Genomic DNA, 18,849 nt, shown 5'->3' with positions numbered 1-18,849 from the left:
TCATGGCAACGACCTCCACCAATGCACTATGAAGAAGAGCCATTCTATGATGTATATCAATCCAATGGCTATGGTGAATCACCTTGTGACTTTCAAGAACCACCACCATATGCCTATGAACCATATCCTCAACAAAACTCTCAACCATACACACAAGCCCCTTCTTACCAACCACCTTCCTATGACCCTAATCCATATCTATCCTACCAACAACCATATGAGCCATATGAACCACATATAGAGCCACCACCATTCCAACATCAGTATTTTCAAGAGCCACCTCCTCCACATTATTACCAAGATGAACCACCTCCAATATATGAACATTTTCAACCACAAGATGAATACTACTTTCCACCACAACCTCCCATGGAAGAATACTCATATCCATTGATCCAAGAGCCATATGATCCTAATCATATTATCCAAGAGGAACAAGAGTTAAGGGATCATCTCAAGGAAGCATTGGATCAATTTCAAGCAACCATGGAGTGTGTTGTGCAACAAGTGGAAAGAGTGGAAAATATTGAACCACCACAACTCTACCAAGAAGAACCACCTTCCTATTATGAACCCTTTCCCCAAAATGATGAACCCTTCCATCCACCCCAATCTCTAATGGATGAAACCCTTGGCATTCTTGTTCAAGGGCAAGAAGAGATGAAAAGGGATGTGCAAAATTTCATGGCCGCCTTGGATGCAGTAACAAATCAATTAGCCTCCCAATGCTTGAACACTCAAGGAACTCCCATGGCTACATGTGGAGAATCAAATGAAGAACATAGCATGAAGGAGAGATTGGAAACTCCGGTGGGAAATGAAGGAAGTTGCTTTGTATTGGAACAATTAGAGGAAACTTTAATTGTTGAAGACAAGGAAGAAGTGGTAGAAGACTTAGGATATGCGGAGCCTCCATGGGAACATAGAGTTGAAGAAAACCCCTCCAAGATGATTGAAATTGATGCTAGGGAGGAAAGTGCACACCTTCCAAGGCATATTCCATATGAAGACTTGGATGGGATAGAGAAAGAATTGAGTTTCCTTGGAGATGAAGATCAAGCATCAAGTCTTAGTGGTGAAGAATCCTTTGAGCATGAAGAACCTTCTCTGGTTGGATTTGAAAGCGTTGAGGAGGTAAATTTTTTTCACCCTCCCTATTATGATTTGAGTAAAGGAAAAGGTTTTGATAAAATTGTTGAACAAAGGATTGAGATTAAGAGATCTTGTGAAGAGGTGGAAGTCCCTAGAAATAGAAGAACGAGGGTTGGTTATGCTTTGTCAAGATCTTTGGAAGCATCTTAGCCTAGGTTGCCATCTACACCTTCATTTGAGTGGGTGAAATTCATTTCTATTAGTTTTATTATCCCACTTGAATATGGTTTACTTGAAACGGATGGCCAACTTAGGGAAGTTTGTGGGATGAAGCGTAAGTGGAAAAGGTTTTGTGGTGGGCGTTGCAAATCAAGGCTCATTATGGTTGATGCATTAAACATGAGATATAAAGGATGGAGTAGTGCTGAAATAGATGGGTCTAGAAGGATTGTTGGGCACTTCATAGAGAATTCACCTTACTCACCACCCGGTTGGACTAATAATGATGATCAACCTCAAGACGGGTGTGAAAACAAAGTGTGGGGCCCCGGATCACAAGAAGAGGATCAACTTTGGGAGCCCCAAGCTTGTGAAGAATTCCATCAACACTTGGCTCAATCCATGAGAAATCTTGGGGCACAATGGAGAACTAAGCATTGGTGGGAGTTCCAAGATGAATACAAGCACAAGCCACCTTGATAAGAAGCTCCCCATAAGTCCAACTTAAGGACAATAAATAAAAGTGCTAGGTGGGAGACACCCCACCATGGTAAACTCTTTCCATACTCTTTTAGTTTGTTAATAAGTGAATTGAGTTGCGATTGTAGGTAGATTCTCATTTTCATTTTTATCTTTTGTAAATATTGGTAGAATTAGTTTAATTTCTTGTTTTTATTGTTTTATCGAGTTTAGTTAGTAGTATAGTATGTTCTAGGGTATTTTGGTAGCTGTTTGGAGGATTGAAAGGCTTGGATTGGTGCAAGAACTTAGAAAAATTTTGAAAAACAGAACACCATCCACGCGTGCGCGCACATAACGCGTACGCGCACCTGAGCATTTTTCGACCATCCACGCAGACGCGCACTGTACGCGTACGCGTGGATGCAAAAAATTCGACCCCAGCCAAAAACCCGAGAGTCAGGCCTGCACTGTGCGAACATTGGGCCTAGGGCACAAGTCTATGCATGCGTGCGCGCACCTGGCGCGTACGCGCACATGATCTTAAATTCGCAATGCACGCACACGCACACTGTGCGCGCACGCGTCGATTGCACAATCTGCAACCCCGGTACTTTTACCCGAGAGTTGTGCCAGACTTAGGCCGACACTATGCCTCCAGCCTAACTCGACGCACGTGTGCGCGCACCTGGCGCGTACGCGTCCTTCAACCAATTTGCCCATTGACGCGTAAACGTGCATGACGCACACGCGTCGGTAAAAAAAAAAAGAGTTTTTCTTTCTCCCCTTCCATTTTCTTTTGCTTATCACATTCACATACTTCTACTCTTCCCATTTTCATTTAGTTTTTGTAGCATGTTTTCGTTTTTTTAGTCATTTTAATAATGGTGTTGCATCTTCCTACTCAATTGTTGAGGATTCCTTGCATTATTTTGGTGCCTCTTGATATGCCATTTTCTCTTATTGTTTCCTCCTCTACATGTTGTAGCTACCATGTAGTAGAGAACCATACCTTTATTTGGCATTAGCCCCCGCCTATGTTCTATTTGCTTCGATATCTTTGTTATAGGCCTAATATTCCTTTCCTTTTCTATCCTTTTAGGTTGGCCACCAAGGAGGGAGAAAGGAAAAGCTTTCAAAGGAGGCAACAAACAAGTCATCCGCACAACCTTTTGAAGGAGCTCATCAATTGTAGCAACCCGTCCACCCTGCTCTTCTTTGCATGCACCGAGGACGGTGTAATCTTCAAGTGTGGGGAGGTCGTCGACCGATCTCCATGGGTAACAATTTTCTTTTTCAACACCAATGTTAGTTAGTTATTGCATTGCATGATAGGTTGCATGTTAGTTAGAATTTGTACATATTTTTACCACTCTTTCTTATTAGGACTACTTGGTTAGGGTGATGATTTCCTTTCCAAGAAACTATTTTAGGGCACCCTACCAATTAAAACAAATTTTTTGTTGAACTTGCTTGAAAGAATGTATTTTGGAACATGGTTTTTGAGCTAAGAACACAAGCTTGCGAGATTTGAGCCTTATGGTGTGGTTACATCTTATAACCACTTATTTTTCCTTCTTGTGTGCATTATTCCCTTCCTATGATTGTAATCTTTGATTTGTTTGATTCTTTATGTCCATTATTTTGTGTATTCATGCATTTATATGATTGAGGCCATCAATTCATTAGCTCACTTATCCAAATAGCCTTACCTTTTATCAACCATTGTTAGCCAACTTTGAGCCTACGCTTAACCCACTTGTTCTTAATTTTAGCACATTACAAGCCTAAAGCAAAAAACAATAAATGTCCTTCACTTGGATCTTTGATTGGCTTAGGCTAGTAAGTATGAGTATCATTCAAGAGTGGGAAAACTTGGGACATTAGTTGGGAAAAAGGGGAGTGTTTTGTACTTATATATTTGGGAATTGGGTATATACTCATGTATTGATTAAATGTATGGACCTTATGCCTTGGTGTTCTTATATATAGTTTGAGACAAAAAATGAGAAAGACAAAAAGAAAGAAATGAAAGCGAAAAAGAAAAGAAAAAAAATATATGGAAAAAGAAAAAGAAAGAAAAAGAATAAAAGAATAAAAAGGGGACAAAATGCCCCAAAGTAAAGTTCAATAAAAGAATCAATGCATAAGCGTTGTGAAATGAAAAGAAAATGCATGAGTATGTGGAAAAGTGAAGAATGGGTAGTTAGATTAGTATTCAATTGTATAGGTCATTATATAGGTTAGGTGGGAAAGTTTAGGCTAATCAAAGATTCAAATTCTAGTCCACTTGACCATATATAATCCTACCTTAACCCTAACCCCATTACAACCTAAAGAAAAGACCTCATGATAATTGTATGCGTGCATTGAATAATTGTTGACTGTTAGATGAAAAACAAATCTTGGAAAGCATGATTAGGGGGGAATTGAGTGAATCAACCCCAAACACCGAGCGACTAGAGTGCAAACACTTCCGGTGAGGGTTCGATGCTCAATTCCTTGATTCCCGGCTTTCACGAGTGTTCTTCTTGCAAGTCTATGTGAACTTCATGTTTATACTTCAATTGGTAGGACTCATGAATCGTTATATGATCTTAAGCCCTACTTGTGGATGTCTTGGAGATCGATTTATTTTTTTTTTAACCAAGTAGGTAGAATCATTTTGCATTTAGTTGCATGCATATAGTTTCTTTGCTTTGAATAAGTGTCATATCCCTTATTTCATTCTTGGTTTAGCATGAGGAGATGCTAAGGTTTAAGTGTGGGGAGGTTGATAAACCCCAGTTTGACGGTTTATCTTGTATTGAAATTAGAGTATTTTGTAGACCTTTACCCACATTTATTCAATGAAATAGCATGGTTTTATAACTTCTCCCTTAATTGTGCTTAAGAGTGAAAACATGCTTTTTAGGTCTTAAAATAAATAAATTTAATTCACCTTGATTCCATTAGATGCCTTGATATGTTTTTTAAGTGATTTAAGGTTTAGGAGGCAAAGATTGGATCAAGGGAATGAAGAAAGAAGCATGAAAAGGTGGAGAACTCATGAAGAAATGAAAGAACCGGAAAGCTGTCAAGCCGACCTCTTCGCACTTAAACGACCATAACTTGAGCTACAGAGGTCCAAATGATGTGGTACCAGTTGGGTTAGAAAGCTAACATCCGGGGCTTCGAAACGATATAAGATTTGCCATAGTTGCTACACGTATGGTAGCGCGCACGTGCATAGTACGCGCACGCGCCGTTGCTGCCACCTGGTTCACTTAAAGCAAAACGTGGCCAGCGAATTCTAAAGCCTTGTGGGCCCAATCCAACTCATTTCTGATGCTATTTAACCCAAGGAGTGAAGAGGGAAACATAAGTTAGTTACCAATTAGTTTTAGTTTAGCTTTTAGTTAGTTTATAGAGAGAGAAGCTCTCTCTTCTCTCTAGGATTAGGATTAGGATTAGTTCTTAGATCTAGGTTTTAATCCTTGCTTTCTTCTACTTCTACCTTTCAATTCTTTGTTGTTACATTCATCTTCCTCTATTCTTTTGTTGTAATTTCCTTTATGTTGTTCTTATGTTTTGTTGTAGATCTACTATTGTTCCTTCCATTTTCTTTCAATTCAATAAGAGGTAATTCATGTAGATCTTGTTTCCTTTAATTGTTGTTGTTAATTCTTTACATTTGAATGTTGTTAGATTCTATTCATGTTGTCAATTTGCTTTGCTTTTCTTTTGTGCCTTCCAAGTGTTTGATGAAATGCTTGGTTGGATTTTAGTGTAGGTTTTGTTCCTCTTGGCCTAGGTAGAGTAATTAGTGACTCTTGGGTTATCTAATTCTTTTGTTGGTTGATAATTAGAAGTTGCTAATTGATTTGAATGCCTCTAAAGCTAGTCTTTCCTTTAGGAGTTGATTAGGACTTGAGGAATCAAATTGATTCATCCACTTGACTTTCCTCCATGGTAGAGGTTAACTAAGTTGGAGCAATACACAATTCTCATCACAATTGAGAAGAATAACTAGGATAGGACTTCTAGTTCTCATATCTTGCCAAGAGCTTTGTTAGTTGTTAGTTTATTTCCTTTGCCATTTATGATTCTTGTCTATAATCTCAAAAACCCCAAAATAACTCACAACCAATAACAAGACACTTTATTGTAATTCCTAGGGAGAACGACCCGAGGTTTCAATACTTCGGTTATTAATTTTAGGGGTTTGTTACTTGTGACAAACAATCTTTTGTATGAAAGGATTATTGTTGGTTTAGAAACTATACTTGCAACGAGAATTTATTTGTGAAATTCTAAACCGTCAAAAATCCAATCATCAGTACTACATAAAGAAAATCAAAACCATACCTTGGCCGATTTCCAATATGCACAATACGTAAATTTGAGTCCAAACAAGCTTTCATCCACAACCCAAATGCTTCAAAATATCCAAAGCAACTCCAACAAGCACCAATGCTCAACTAACATCATATATTTCATAAAAATGAAACCCAATACTCCCAATATATCAATTTACAAGGGTTCTTGAGAAGCCTTACCTTATCTGCTGAAATTTGGAATAGAACCCAACAATCCCTCATTATTGGTTTTCCCCTAAACAACCAAAACATAACATTTCCTTCAAAACTAAAACCTTAAATTCGAAATTTACAAGGGCAAAAAACTAAACATAGATTTGTGAGAAGCCTACCACAATACCAGCTAGAAGTGACGGGTTCGGCGAGAGCTTTGCGTAGCCACAAATGGGACGCGAATTGGAGCACTATAGCTCAAGTTATGCTTGAATGAAGTTGAAGATGAATAGTATTTTGTAGAACCCTACTGATGTGTACGCATCATATTGTGTTTTCTATGCTTTTTCATATCATAAATTAGTTCATAATGCTTAATTATTGAGTATTTTTGTGCTTAAGTCATATATTGCTTTGATCCATTTGATTTGATCAATTTTGTAGAAAATGGTGGAAAAAGAAACAAAAAGCACAAAACAAGCATGAAAAAAGAAATGAGCTTAAAAGGTGAAGTAGAGAAGAGAAGAACCAGAGGACAATGTGGCGTTAGTGGCCAAGTTAGGCACACTAACGCTAGCACCAATGTAAAACAAAGGAAAAAAAGGTGGCGTTACTGGCAACGTTAGTGCCACTAACGCCAGTGCTAATGTGGGGAAGGCAAGGAAAAGTGGCATTAGTGACAGCATTAGCCACCCACTAACGCCAGTGATGTCATAGCTTCAAGGAAGGTGTGGCGTTAGTGGCCACGTTAGTGCCACTAACGGCAGCGCTAACGCTAGCACCTGGCAGCCTGATTGTGTCCTCTTCAAACAAAAATAACTTGAACTACAAAGCTCCAAATGAGGTGATTCCAATGGCATTGGAAAGTAAGAATCTAGAGCTTTCCAAACATATATGGCACTGCATGGTGGAAAATAAATTTGAGGAAGAAAACTTGCCCCGAAAGTGCAAAGATGAACATAGTATCAACCTGTAGTAAGGCCAGCTGACCTCTTCACCTTCCATGGAGTATAACTCGATCTGTAGAGCTCAAAATGGTGAGCTTAAAAAAGCATTAGAAAGAAGACATCTAGGGCTTTCCAACAATATATAATAGTATGGGGTGGACAATAAGTTCAGGCTTCAGAACCTGGCGTTGTTAACGCCATTAACGTTGGCATTAATGGCAGCGTTAGCACACTAACAACAGCTATAACGCCAACGACCTTGTCCCCTTCAAAGGAACATAACTTGAGTTAGAGAGATCTAATTAAGATGCTTCTAGTTGCGTTAGAAATCTGACATCTAGAGCTTTCCAACAGTGTAGAATAGTCTATAGTGGGCATGAAATTGAAGCACAAACAATCACTACAAGAAAAATACTCATTCAGCCACACTTTTTTTAAGCTACATTTGAAAAGCGTAGCCTATTCATAGAATAGGCTACGCTTTTTTCAGTGTTGTCTTTTTTTTACAGAAAAGGAAACACAATTCTGGCATCATTTAAAAAGTGTAGCCTTAGGTATTATAGGAATCACTTATAAAGCGTAGCTGAATGTTAATACCTATGGATTCACTTTTTGTGTCAAAGAGAACGCTTTTTGAGCGTAGCCTGTTTATTAAGTTTTGGGTATGCTTCAAAAGTGATGCCTAATGCCCTAATAAGCGCTTTTCCCCTTTTTTTTTCCCGATCCAAAGCAAACTCAAAACACTTGGTGAAACTTTTGTTCCCTCCAAAGCTCATTATCCTCTTTCTGAAACTCACAGCACTTGGTGAATCACAGCGCCTTTATCCCCTTTCTGGAACCAGACGAATCACATCACCTTTGTTCCTTCTAAAGCTCATCACTCATCATCGCGAAGAACCCTCTCTGAAATTTTTGTTATCAAATGCCTTTATCCCCCTTTCTGAAACCCTCTCAACATCGCGAAGAACCACACGCAGCACTCACTATCGCCACTGACCGTCGCTCCTCTTCGCCCTCCTGCACTGAGCTGCGCCACTCTCAGCATCGTCATCTCTGCGCTTCTCATCGTCTTCCCCTTTCAGTTCGATCGTCATCTTTGTAACCATCACCTTCGCCATTCTCAGTTTCTCACCGTTACTGGTGACCGTCGCCACCCAGTAACCACTCACCGCCAGTCACCGTCGCCGTTGCTGCACTAATCATTGCTCTTCTTCGCCATTCTTCTCATCATCGTCTTCTCTGTGCTGCTTACATCGTTGAGTATGTATGTATTGATTTGTATTTGGTTCTACAATTTCAGAGTTTTAGGGTTCCAATTTTAGGGGTTTTAATTTGGGGGTTTTAATCTGTGAAATATGGGTTTGTAAATTGTGATTTGATAACATGCATGCTGTTCTTGATGAAGATGCGTGGTTTAATAGATTATTTTTCTGCCTGTTTTGTACTTATAAATAACTAACTCATTCGGGGGAAATTGTTTCTGATATTCTGTTATTTATTAAGAATTAGAATGCTCATGATAAGACACAAGTAAAAACTGGAAGAAGTTAGGGAAAAGAGTATTGGCTTTTACAACAATGATGAAAATCTTGGTTCATTGAAATATTAATTCAATTGGACACAAGGGAAAACTTAAGAAAAATTTTGTGTGGTGAAAGACAAGGAAAATCACCATTCTCCTATGTGAATAGAATTGCAGCATTTGCAGGAAAACTGTTGATTAGTGAAAAATAAATTCAGTTATTAATGAATTCTAACCTATGACTAGAATCATATTCAAATGCTGCTGCACCTATAGACTATAGTGAAATTCTAACTAAAAGCATGTATCGAAGCTCAAAAATTATTCATTCATATGATTGCTGATTGCAGATCCTTCTTCACGGGGCATCTACCTGAGGGAGGCTAGTGCTTTCCAACAATCTACTGAGGTGAGAGCATAATCAGCTTGTTGTCCATTGATGATCAAAGCATATCTTTAGGTCAGATATTTGAAAACTGTGATGTGAAAATGGATTAAAGATCGGAATGTGGGAAAACTAATAAATGATGAGTGATGACTGTGCATTTTCTAATTCTAATAAACTCTTGGATGAAATAACAAAAAAAATTGTTGAATTCATGAACAATATTAGTGTACCTTCTGAGGTGATAAAAGGACAAGAGTAGTGTTTGCTTAGATTTAGTTTGTTAACAGAAATTGTTGATGAGGCATGTAATGAAACTTGATAACAGTCTCACAATTGTTCTTTTGCTGGTGTAATTGCTGATAAGTGCAATGTTGTTTGCCATTCTAAGTTAATTGTAAATTTTAGTTTGTGCTCAAATGGCAATTTATTTTATGACTTGTATTTACAGTGGACAGTGGAAGTTGATCCAAAATTTCATGAGGATGCCAACAAAATTGAAGAATTGGCTGTGTTTGAGGAGCACATTGAATTACATTCTACAGATAGCTCAGTTGTGAAAGCCCCTGATTATCTACTGCTCACTAAGAATGGTCGTACCTTCAAGTTAGTCAATGTTCCTTCACCGTTATGTTTTCAGTTTTAGGGTACATGGCCATTTATTTAAAATGCAAGTGTTTTCAGTCAGGTGTGCTTTAGTTAACTAAGCTTATTTCTATGCTTCTTTCTGCTGGTGACTTAATGGTTTTCAAATTTTGAGATTATGTATAATGCATTGAGATCATGTTGTGTAGGCTATTTTCCAGTTGTCTTTTATTTTCTCTAATAAAGAAAGTGTTATTGGACACCTTACTTTGTCTTGAAATTGTTTTATCATATGGCATTTGTCGTTCTGGTCGAGTTTCTGTTCTCTAGTTGTCTTAAAAGCAATAATTGTGTTAAAATTTTTTGCTTCATTACTCCATTACGTGTTTCATTATATTTGAATGTTTAGATTGTCTTTTTCTTATTATTCTGCTACTTTTGCATTTGTCTTTACTTAAGCATGTTTAGGTGTACCAATTAACAAAAGAAAATAGAAATTTTGTTGATAGTTTAGACTTAGAGTATTTTGATTGTTTACTTGTTCAATTGCTTTTGTTTTTGTTCATTTATATGTTTTGTAGGACTCATGATGACCTTTTTGTGCTTTCCTATTCTCTCTTAAGAGTAATTTTATTTTATCATAACTTTTTAGTAATTCATTATGCTTATAAGATATTTTTGAAATGTAAAGTTTACACAAACTGAGACTAACTTTTTCCTGAAGCACTGAGATATCCTCGTATATGAGTTGGTTCTGCAAGTATATTTACATATAAGTAAAATCAGAATCATCACTATATATGGCCAAAAACACCCAAGGTTTGCATGGTTTTACTACCCTTCATGATCTAACTTATTTGAGGGCAGAATCAAGCTGCTGTTCTAAATTCTGAAGCTCTTTAGACTTAAGCATTGCAGATCTTGTCCCATAAAATTCCTAAAAAAGAAAATTAAAAAGCATATAATATAGGACACAAACCCTTGCTTTTACTTAATTATTTTCTTTGATACCTTTGATTTCTCTCTAAGACTTCCACCCTTGCTTTGAGCCTTGCATATTCTGGAGTCCAATTTTCCTGACAGCGTGGATAGATATGAATAATTGTATAATCGTAGCGAATTAATAATAAGTAATTAGATAAAAAAAGTTAAACAATTCATTAGAATAGTTAAATCCAAGCAATAATACTTCAGTTGTATTCATTATTGTCCTATTGTTAGAATCTTTGATAGAAATCAAGGGATTGCTGAGTGAAATTACTTGTTGTGTTTTCTTTGGTGTTTGCTTTGTACTGTGCTACATTTTCCTTATCTTGTTCCTCTCTTCACAGCAACATTTGGATTGACTCTGAGTATGCACCATATGAAACCTCGAGCGTATATTGGGTGCATAAAATCCGGCCTTGTGCTTGCTCAGAAGTAAGAAAAGCTTCACTTTTACTTTTTAGACAAATTAAATTCGAATCCATTTTCTAGTGTAACTGTTTTACCACAGGGGAGTGAAATATCATAAACATGAATACTGGAAGTTTGGTGAGGTAGGAAACAAGTACTTTTATTCTGTGAATTTACTTTTGGAATTTCCACTATTGGATCATTGTTTTTGTTTTTGAATGTTGGATGATCTATTTGTTATGGTAAGAAATATGCAGCTGAGATAGAGATAGGAAGCTTGCGCGATTTGTTAATAATGTGATGGTTTGATTTATGAGCTTATTGATTGTGTGCTCCTTTTAGTGATTTTGCACTTGAGCTGTTGATGAAATGCGCAATAGGCTTATACATGTAAAATCTTGATATAACAAAAATTCCATTTAATTTTTATAATTACGAATGTCATTATAAATATTCTTCTAACTACTTTTCTATATAATTATGCAAGGTATCAATGAAGATTATGCAATGAAGATTAAGCTGATTATAATTGTGGTTTATTGGCTAAGATAGAGTACTGTTTAGAATCTTATATGTATAGTGACTAATGACTTTTATTAGAAAATACTTATGTACGTAGGATATGTTTTTTTGTAGAGTATACTAGTAAATTCTAAGTGATATTATGGTTATTTTGATAGGCTATGCTTACTTAGTGTGAAATGTTGAATTTTACAATTAACTTCATTCTAGTACTTTTGGATCATTATTATAAATATTTTGGTTAGAGATAATTTTATTATTTAAAGAATTATTTAGTATAATTATGTATTTATTTTTATTTTATATATTCAACTCATTTAAATAAAAATGCAGAATTATTATATATGTAATTATATTATTAACTATATATATATATATATATATATATATATAGAGAGAGAGAGAGATAGAGAGAGAGAAAAAAAAGAGACCTAAGGCTACACTTATATATAGTAGCTATAGTATATATAAAAAAAAAAAAACGAGGGACCTAAGGCTACACTTATAAAAAGTAGCCATGGTATACAATGTGGCTACGCTTTAAAAGTGATGAAGTAGCGTTGAAAAGCGTAGCCTATTTTGGCAAAAATGGAAGCTGAAAAGCGTAGCCTTTGGTCCTGGACAGCATCACTTGAAAAGCGTACCCTATTCCCAAACGCCAAAAGCGTAGCCCTTGGTGCAGAAAAGCGTAGCCTTTGAGAATAGACAACGGCCGAATAGGAATCACTCCAAAAAGCGTAGCCATAGCCCAAAAAGCGTAGCCGTAGCCTAAGGCATCATTTTTTTTCACTTTTGGCTACACTTTTCAAGTGTACCTGAATGGGTATTTTTCTTGTAGTGAATAGGTATCTTTATGCCCCAAAGATATTAAGACCCAGTCAACTTGGAAGCAATTTTCTTAGGCGTTGGCAACACCACCAACGGTGCCCAATAACGCCAAGTCAATCCAAAACCTCAATTTGGATCAAATGTTTCACTCTAAGTCCACTTAAACTTCAAGCAAGCAAGCCCACAATTTTCAACCAATGAAGGCCACAAGAATCATCTAGAATTAGCTAATTTTCATTTGATTGTAATTTGTTTTCAATTTTATTTCAATTTGTAATTTAGGCTAGCTTATAAATAGGTATTAGTTTCACACTTCAGAGGAGGCTGGACTGGAAACACCATTTTGGGAAGGTTCTCCGGACCCTTCCTTCATACATTATTCTTCTCTTTCTTTTCTTACCTTGTAATAGTTTAGTTGTCAATCTTGAATTTTCATTTATGAATCTTTAATTTCCATTTTAGTTATGAGTCTTTAATTTTCATTTTTACTTTCATGCACTTTAATTTTCTTTTGGGATTTCTTATAGCACTGATCAACTAACCCCATCATTTTGGAAAAGGAGCTCTGTTGTAACTCAAATGAATTAATGAAATTCTTCTTCTTCTTAATCTGCTTGTTGTAGCTAAGGGAAAACTTCTGTGCTTAATAGATCTATTCACTACCGGAAGGGAGTTTAGATATACTTGAATATCTATGTGAGCCTTGGAAGATGGATCATAGAATTCAGTTTGAAGCTCTTTCTCTCACAACTCTTTTGATCAATAAATTCCTAGTTTGAATTATGATCCTGAGAACTAGTGTGGCTTATGGATTAGAGAATTGAACTTAACCTCTTCTCATGAACAATTAGATCAAAGAATTGGCAATTAATTGTGTTAAGAAAAATTGGGTTACCAAGGAATCGAAACTCAATTATTGACAATCCGCCATAGATTTACTTCATATGATTGAGAAGGAGTGAGACCCATTGATTCAAGAGGAATCAACATATCCAATCCCTTATGTTTTCTACCTTTACCTTCCATCATTTACTTTCTAGCATTTTAATTTTCTTGCTCTTTTACTTTCCAGTACTTTATTTTCCTGCACTTTACTTTTATGCTCCTTACTTTCTTGCACTTTATTGCTTTCCTTTACTTTTATGTCATTTACTTTTCATGTTCATTCATCACCCAACTATGTTTGTCTAACTAGAATAATCAACTTACTATTGATTGCTTAATCCTTTAATCCTCGTGGGATCGACCTCACTCCTGTGAGTTTTATTACTTGATATGACCCGGTGCACTTGCCGATAGTAATATGGATATATAATTTTTCCGTATCAAGTTTTTGGCAGTGTTGCTGGGGATTAATTGTGATTAACAAACTACCGGTGGTTGATTACCTAGATTAGACACTTTTATTTTCTTTTTTTTTGTCATTTAAGTTCTTTTAATTTTCTATTTTTTGTTGCTACTAAGGTGTTTGTGTTATTGCCTCACTAAGGACTCCTTATCTATGATATAAGAAATTTCAATCTTTCTTGGTGATTGTGTTTTCGAAATATTCAAATGGAGTTTACTTTACATTTTGATCAATCATATCATATGGGATATTGCCCACCACCACAAAATGATTACTGGGAATATCATTAAGAAATAATAGATTATGATCAATCAACCCAAGTGGGATATGCTCCAGGGCCACAAAATGATCAAGAAAATTTCATAGGATATTGCCCACCACCACAAAATGATTCATGTCATTATGCTAATGGTGCTGGGAATATCAACAAGGAATGATGGAGTGTGAACAATCAAGTGAAATGGGATACCTCCCATGGCCACAAAATGATCCATACTTTGATGGATTTAACAATTACTCAAATTGTGGGTGGGAGGATCAAAATCAAAGAACATTCAATAGTCCATACTCCACTTATCAAGAGCCATCATCACTTGAGCGTAACTTCAATTCATTTATGCAAAATTGTCCAACCTCACCTCCCAGTTTTTCATATGAAAATTCTTCATCACTTGACTATGCCTCAACACAAAATTCCTTCCAAAATTCATACAACTCATTTCACCAACCACAAAATTCATTTCACAACTCACAAAACTTCTTCCATACTCTTCAAAATGACTTCACCACAACACATACATATCCACAAAGTCATCCTCAACCTTCATCTCTTGAGCTAACAGTCAAACAATTTTGTCAAAGATAAGAGCAATCCTGGAAAGAACAAGAAATCCTCTACAAAAAGATGGAAGGGTATTTAGAGAAAATAAGGAAAAACTTAGGATTGCTGAGCAAGGAGGATGAAGACTAATTTGTGGGTGTAAGGAAGGAAGTGGAAGAGCAAGATGATGAGGCCCCTGTACCAAGTGAAATCCCAATGAAGAAGGAGGTGGTAGAGGCATATGAGCCTAGGATTTCATATCCACAGAGGCTACTTAAGGTGACAAAGCAACATGCAAACTCAGTCCCAAAAGAAGTAATGCAAAATCCTACAAAAGAAAGGAAGGAAAACAACCAAGGGAATCTTCGTTCCCAGGAAGCAAAAAGTTACATGAAGAATGACTTAAGTGAACCATCAATCCAAGAAGCTCTTGATAATGAAGAGGTGTGAAGGTAACCAACAAAAGCACCAAATGGAGGATTGTGACCAAGAAACAAAGGACCATATCCATGAAGAAGAAAAGTTCAACCATAAGCAATCCAACCCCTGATCCAACAAGCAAGTTCATTCAAGCCAAGAACAAAAGAAAGCTTGTTGGGAAGAGGACAAAATAGGGGATACTAACTTGTTCTTCTCTCCCCTTGAGGTCATTCCTCTTAACAAACTGGAAGAAGAGGAAGAAAGTCGCGAATAACATGTCAAGCTAATGACATTAAAAGAGCGCTTGTTGGGAGGCAACCCAACCGTAGGTAACATTTTTCTTTCCTTACTTAGTTTACTTTCAATAATTTAGCATATGATTACATTCTAAGTTTGGTGTTGCCATGCAACAAATTGATTCTCAATCTTTACTGGTACTTGCATCATTTTAAAATGAAAGTGTCACACTAAGTTTGGTGTTGCCACTTACCTTTCATGCAAAGTACCATACACACCACCTTATTAATGTAATCATATTGCCTCTGTTGTCTTTCTTGTGCCTTTAGTGTATCCTTAATTTTGCTTGCTGAAGCACATGCATTACTCACACTTCATTGTAGAGACATTCATGATCCATCATAGATTTCGTCACCACTGTTTTAATTGTTGCTTGATGATAAGCAAGCATTCTAAGTCTGGATTATGAAGTGTAACAGCCCAGACCACCCGCTAGCATGATATTGTCCGCTTTGGCACAAAAGGCCTCATAATTTTGCCTTTGACGATAGGGATAATAGCTGAAACTCCCCACACTCACTCGTCAAAACACGTCATGCTAGGGAGAGGTATCCACACCCTTATAAGGCATGCTTCGTTCCCCTCCCCAACCGATGTGGGACCTTACAATCCACCCCCTAAGGGAGACCAGCGCCCTCGCTGGCACATCGATTCGTGCTCCGGCTCTGATACCATCTGTAACAACCCAGACCACCCGCTAGCACGATATTGTCTGCTTTGGCAGATAAGGCCTCACATTTTTGCCTTTGACGATAGGGAGGATAGCCAAAGCCCCCCACAGTCACTCGTCAAAACGCGTCGTACTAGGAAGAGGTATCCACACCCTTATAAGGCATGATTCGTTCCCCTCCCCAACCAATGTGGGACCTTACAATTCTGTAACAGCCCAGACCACCCGCTAGCACGATATTGTCTGCTTTGGCACACAAGGCCTCACGGTTATGCCTTTGACGATAGGGTTGATAGCCGAAGCCCCCACACTCACTCGTCAAAACACGTCATGATACGGAGAGGTATCCACACCCTTATAAAGCATGCTTCGTTCCCCTCACCAACTGATGTGGGACCTTACAATCCACCCTCCTAAGGGAGCCCAGCACCCTCGCTGGCACTTCGATCCGAGCTCCGGCTCTGATACCATCTGCAACAGCCCAGACCACCCGCTAGCATGATATTGTCCGTTTTGGCACACAAGGCCTCGCGGTTTCACCATTAACAATAGGCATGATAGCTGAAGCCCCCACACTCACTCGTCAAAATGCGTCATGCTAAGGAGAGGTATCCACACCCTTATAAAGCATTCTTCGTTCCCCTTCCCAACCGATGTGGGACCTTACAATCCATCCCTTAAGGGAGCCTAGTGCCCTCGATGGCACATCGATCTGGGCTTCGGCTTTGATACCATCTGTAACAGCCCAGACCACCCGCTAGCATGATATTGTCCGCTTTGGCACACAGGGCCTCACGGTTTTGCCTTTGACGATAGGGATGATAGCTGAAACTCCCCACACTCACTCGTCAAAACGCATCATGCTAGGGAGAGGTATCCACACCCTTATAAGGCATGCTTCGTTCCCTTCCCCGACCGATGTAGGTGTAACAGCCCAGACCACCCGCTAGCATGATATTGTCTGCTTTGGCACACAAGGCCTTGCGGTTTTATCTTTGACGATAGGGATGATAGATGAAGCTCCCCACACTCACTCGTCAAAATGCGTCATGCTAGGGAGAGGTATCCACACCCTTATAAGGCATTCTTCGTTTCCCTCTCCAACCGATGTGGGACCTTACAATCCACCCTCCTAAGGGAGCCTAGCGCCCTTGCTGGCACATCGATTCGGGCTCTGGCTCTGATACAATCTGTAATAGCCCAGACCACCCGCTAGCATGATATTATCCGCTTTGGCACACAAAGCCTCACGATTTTGGCTTTGACGATAGGGATGATAGCCGAAACTCCCCACACTCACTCGTCAAAACGCGTCATGCTAGGGAGAGGTATCCACACCCTTATAAGGCATGCTTCGTTTTTCTCCCCAACCGATATGGAACCTTACAATCTGTCATGATACCACTCATCCCAGAGGCTTACGCTAGTCATTTATGCTCGCCAAACCTTCTATTAAGATAACTTAAGGTCATCTAGAACAGATCATAATTTTTCATCCGACCATGTATTATGAGTGAATACCTGCCTTTAGCATTGTCTAAAGTTGTAAAGAATTAAGTTATCAGTTTTCTTATTACCTCAGGTACGAGAATCGGACCTGGCAGTACCCCGGTCCTTCCGGTATGGGAAACCTCTGACCAAATGTCCTGGCTTTCTACAATTGTAATACAAACCCGAATCATAACAACACGGCCTATTTGGGTGATTACCTCCATATCTCTGATAGCTCAAAACATCCAAAGTAGCCACTATCTGTTTTCCCTTACCTTTTCCTTGGGAATTCTCATTCGTCGTAAGGTCATTCCGTCCTTGGGGAAAACGTTGTGGGTATCCTCTTCTCTTAAACTGTTGACCCCTTGTTGCATATTCTTGGTTGTGCTCCCTGCGGTGGGACTCCCGACGGTCATTCTTCGCCTCAACAGCCTCCGATCTCTACCCTTGTGTATTAAATCATTATGATATGCCTAGCAATAAGAATGAAGCTAGGGGATGTGATAACTTATGAATGGAGCAAGGGAAAAATTTATGATCAATGATTATCAAGGATGATTGCATGAGTTACAGATGGTATCAGAGTCGGAACCCAGATCGATGTGCCAACAAGGGTGCTGGGCTCCCTTAGGGGGGTGGATTGTAAGGTCACACATCAATTGGGAAAGGGAATGAAGCATACCTTATAAGGGTATGGATACCTCTCCCTAGCATGACACATTTTGACGAGTGAGTGTGGGGGGCTTCGGCTATCATTCCTATCATCAAAGGCAAAACCGTGAGGCCTTGTGTGCCAAAGCAGACAATATCGTGCTAGCGAGTGGTTCGGGCTATTACAGATGGTATAAGAGCAGGGGCTTGGATCGATGTCACAGCGAGGGTGCTGGGCTCCCTAATGAGCGGATAATTTATACGCTTTTTGGCATTGTTTTTAGTATGTTTTTAGTATGTTTTAGTTAGTTTTTAGTATATTTTTATTAGTTTTTAGATAAAATTCACTTTTCTGGACTTTACTATGAGTTTGTGTGTTTTTCTGTGATTTCAGGTATTTTCTGGCTGAAATTGAGGGACCTGAGCAGAAATCTGATTCAGAGACTGAAAAGGACTGCAGATGCTGCTGGATTCTGACCTCCCTACACTCGAAGTGGATTTTCTGGAGCTACAGAAGCCCAATTGGCACGCTCTCAACGGCGTTGCAAAGTAGACATCCTGGGCTTTCCAGCAATGTATCGTCCATACTTTGCCCGAGATTTGATGGCCCAAACCGGCGTTCCAAATCAGCTCAAGAATGCCCGGCGTTAAACGCCAGAACTGGCACAAGAATGGGAGTTAAACGCC

At 38.5% G+C, this 18,849-nt stretch overlaps 1 long non-coding RNA gene across 1 annotated transcript; it reads left to right on the top strand.

Moving 5' to 3' along the window:
* Positions 1-9,086: 9,086 nt before the first annotated feature.
* On the top strand, positions 9,087-11,094 carry LOC130947587 (uncharacterized). Its single transcript, XR_009072719.1, has 3 exons — positions 9,087-9,159; positions 9,587-9,741; positions 11,052-11,094. It is a non-coding gene; the product is annotated as an uncharacterized LOC130947587 (long non-coding RNA).
* The last annotated feature ends 7,755 nt before the right edge of the window (positions 11,095-18,849 follow it).

Source organism: Arachis stenosperma, chromosome 9 (genome assembly GCF_014773155.1).
Source record: "Arachis stenosperma cultivar V10309 chromosome 9, arast.V10309.gnm1.PFL2, whole genome shotgun sequence".
Taxonomy (NCBI): domain Eukaryota; kingdom Viridiplantae; phylum Streptophyta; class Magnoliopsida; order Fabales; family Fabaceae; genus Arachis; species Arachis stenosperma.
This window is presented reverse-complemented; position numbering and strand designations above follow the sequence as displayed.